Genomic DNA, 4,003 nt, shown 5'->3' on the forward strand with positions numbered 1-4,003 from the left:
CCAGACGCAACCCAGACGCAACCCAGACGCAACCCAGACGCAACCCAGACGCAACCCAGACGCAACCCAGACGCAACCCAGACGCAACCCAGACGCAACCCAGACGCAACCCAGACGCAACCCAGACGCAACCCAGACGCAACCCAGACGCAACCCAGACGCAACCCAGACGCAACCCAGACGCAACCCAGACGCAACCCAGACGCAACCCAGACGCAACCCAGACGCAACCCAGACGCAACCCAGACGCAACCCAGACGCAACCCAGACGCAACCCAGACGCAACCCAGACGCAACCCAGACGCAACCCAGACGCAACCCAGACGCAACCCAGACGCAACCCAGACGCAACCCAGACGCAACCCAGACGCAACCCAGACGCAACCCAGACGCAACCCAGACGCAACCCAGACGCAACCCAGACGCAACCCAGACGCAACCCAGACGCAACCCAGACGCAACCCAGACGCAACCCAGACGCAACCCAGACGCAACCCAGACGCAACCCAGACGCAACCCAGACGCAACCCAGACGCAACCCAGACGCAACCCAGACGCAACCCAGACGCAACCCAGACGCAACCCAGACGCAACCCAGACGCAACCCAGACGCAACCCAGACGCAACCCAGACGCAACCCAGACGCAACCCAGACGCAACCCAGACGCAACCCAGACGCAACCCAGACGCAACCCAGACGCAACCCAGACGCAACCCAGACGCAACCCAGACGCAACCCAGACGCAACCCAGACGCAACCCAGACGCAACCCAGACGCAACCCAGACGCAACCCAGACGCAACCCAGACGCAACCCAGACGCAACCCAGACGCAACCCAGACGCAACCCAGACGCAACCCAGACGCAACCCAGACGCAACCCAGACGCAACCCAGACGCAACCCAGACGCAACCCAGACGCAACCCAGACGCAACCCAGACGCAACCCAGACGCAACCCAGACGCAACCCAGACGCAACCCAGACGCAACCCAGACGCAACCCAGACGCAACCCAGACGCAACCCAGACGCAACCCAGACGCAACCCAGACGCAACCCAGACGCAACCCAGACGCAACCCAGACGCAACCCAGACGCAACCCAGACGCAACCCAGACGCAACCCAGACGCAACCCAGACGCAACCCAGACGCAACCCAGACGCAACCCAGACGCAACCCAGACGCAACCCAGACGCAACCCAGACGCAACCCAGACGCAACCCAGACGCAACCCAGACGCAACCCAGACGCAACCCAGACGCAACCCAGACGCAACCCAGACGCAACCCAGACGCAACCCAGACGCAACCCAGACGCAACCCAGACGCAACCCAGACGCAACCCAGACGCAACCCAGACGCAACCCAGACGCAACCCAGACGCAACCCAGACGCAACCCAGACGCAACCCAGACGCAACCCAGACGCAACCCAGACGCAACCCAGACGCAACCCAGACGCAACCCAGACGCAACCCAGACGCAACCCAGACGCAACCCAGACGCAACCCAGACGCAACCCAGACGCAACCCAGACGCAACCCAGACGCAACCCAGACGCAACCCAGACGCAACCCAGACGCAACCCAGACGCAACCCAGACGCAACCCAGACGCAACCCAGACGCAACCCAGACGCAACCCAGACGCAACCCAGACGCAACCCAGACGCAACCCAGACGCAACCCAGACGCAACCCAGACGCAACCCAGACGCAACCCAGACGCAACCCAGACGCAACCCAGACGCAACCCAGACGCAACCCAGACGCAACCCAGACGCAACCCAGACGCAACCCAGACGCAACCCAGACGCAACCCAGACGCAACCCAGACGCAACCCAGACGCAACCCAGACGCAACCCAGACGCAACCCAGACGCAACCCAGACGCAACCCAGACGCAACCCAGACGCAACCCAGACGCAACCCAGACGCAACCCAGACGCAACCCAGACGCAACCCAGACGCAACCCAGACGCAACCCAGACGCAACCCAGACGCAACCCAGACGCAACCCAGACGCAACCCAGACGCAACCCAGACGCAACCCAGACGCAACCCAGACGCAACCCAGACGCAACCCAGACGCAACCCAGACGCAACCCAGACGCAACCCAGACGCAACCCAGACGCAACCCAGACGCAACCCAGACGCAACCCAGACGCAACCCAGACGCAACCCAGACGCAACCCAGACGCAACCCAGACGCAACCCAGACGCAACCCAGACGCAACCCAGACGCAACCCAGACGCAACCCAGACGCAACCCAGACGCAACCCAGACGCAACCCAGACGCAACCCAGACGCAACCCAGACGCAACCCAGACGCAACCCAGACGCAACCCAGACGCAACCCAGACGCAACCCAGACGCAACCCAGACGCAACCCAGACGCAACCCAGACGCAACCTACTCTGCAGAAAAAACCTTCAGTCACAACCCCGGACACAACCTCGGACACAACCCCGGACACAACCTTCAGACACAACCTCGGACACAACCTTCACACACAACCTTCAGACACAACCCCGGACACAACCTTCAGATACAACCTCGGACACAACCTTCAGACACAACCTTCAGACACAACCTCGGACACAACCTTTAGACACAACCTTCAGACACAACCTTCAGACGCAACCTCGGACACAACCTTCAGACACAACCTGCAGACACAACCTTCAGACGCAACCTCGGACACAACCTTCAGACACAACCTGCAGACACAACCTTCAGACGCAACCTCGGACACAACCTTCGGACGCAACCTTCGGACACAACCTTCAGACGCAACCTCAGACCCAACCTTCAGACACTACCTTCAGACACAACCTGCAGACACAACCTCAGACCCAACCTTCGGACGCAACCTTCGGACACAACCTTCAGACCCAACCTCAGACCCAACCTTCAGACAATACTTTTTCTACAACTTTTACAGAATTTTCTCACAAGTTTTACGCACCTTTTACGTAAGTCTCACACAACTTTTACACACATTTTGCACATCTCACACAACTTTTGCACAACTCTCATACAGTTCTTATACGTCTCTTTTACAATCTTTCCACAGCTTATGCCGCATAATTTAACATGAAACAGAAGGAAGTCTGATAGAATACTGAACGCAAATCAGACGTACTGCAGGCGGAATGTCATCGAAGCTCAGTCGTGTCTCTTATTCAATAAAGACGCAAGCTTGATGTAACCGTTTTCTTTTTAGACGATTATTCAAAGGCGTCGTATAAATGATCAATCACAAACATTCAAATTCTGATGTCTACTTATAGTTTCTCCTCTGTTTAATATTATATAATAAAATCACACAAATATCATGCAATAAAATTAAACAAATAGTATATATTAAAATGAGACAAATATTATACAATAAAATCAGGCAAATAGTATACAATAAAATGAAACAAATATTAGACACTAAAATCAGTCTGAGAGTGATTACACGGAAATTACGGAGGCCTGCTACCTGTTTTAGAAAATGGCCGGTAGAGGCACTCTACGCTCTCATTCGTACGTACACACTTACGTTCACACCCATATGGCGGTGCCCCTGGGATTATGCAAATATGTTGTCATTTATCGATTCTACGTAATATTTAGAAAAATAAGCTGGGCATTACAGATAAACAGGAAAAACCAATCGATTACCTAAGAGAGAGGAGCATAAGAAAAATAATTACTTCATATCACTGGATGGTTTTTATGCGATTACTGTGGAATTACGTCGAACCACTCTAAACCACCATAATACGTACTAGAATTTTTGCAAAATTTGTAAGGGTTACATAGAAACGAGCTTTATGGAAATGCTGGTGGTTACGCCGATTTTTCGATAATAACGCAAACGCCCCACGGACTATGCTAATTGCTGTTTATTAAATAACTACGTTAATATCTAGGATTAGTAAGTTGGTGGATGAAGATACCGTGGAAATTACACGGACATCTAGGAATTATGCAAAATCGACAAGCATTTTGACAAGTA

General features: G+C 54.4%; 1 long non-coding RNA gene across 1 annotated transcript; it reads left to right on the forward strand.

Moving 5' to 3' along the window:
- Positions 1-2,904: 2,904 nt before the first annotated feature.
- On the forward strand, positions 2,905-3,441 carry LOC127070329 (uncharacterized). Its single transcript, XR_007784467.1, has 2 exons — positions 2,905-2,972; positions 3,074-3,441. It is a non-coding gene; the product is annotated as an uncharacterized LOC127070329 (long non-coding RNA).
- Positions 3,442-4,003: the final 562 nt, after the last annotated feature.

The sequence above is a fragment of the Vespula vulgaris genome, chromosome 18, assembly GCF_905475345.1.
Source record: "Vespula vulgaris chromosome 18, iyVesVulg1.1, whole genome shotgun sequence".
In the NCBI taxonomy this organism is placed as follows: domain Eukaryota; kingdom Metazoa; phylum Arthropoda; class Insecta; order Hymenoptera; family Vespidae; genus Vespula; species Vespula vulgaris.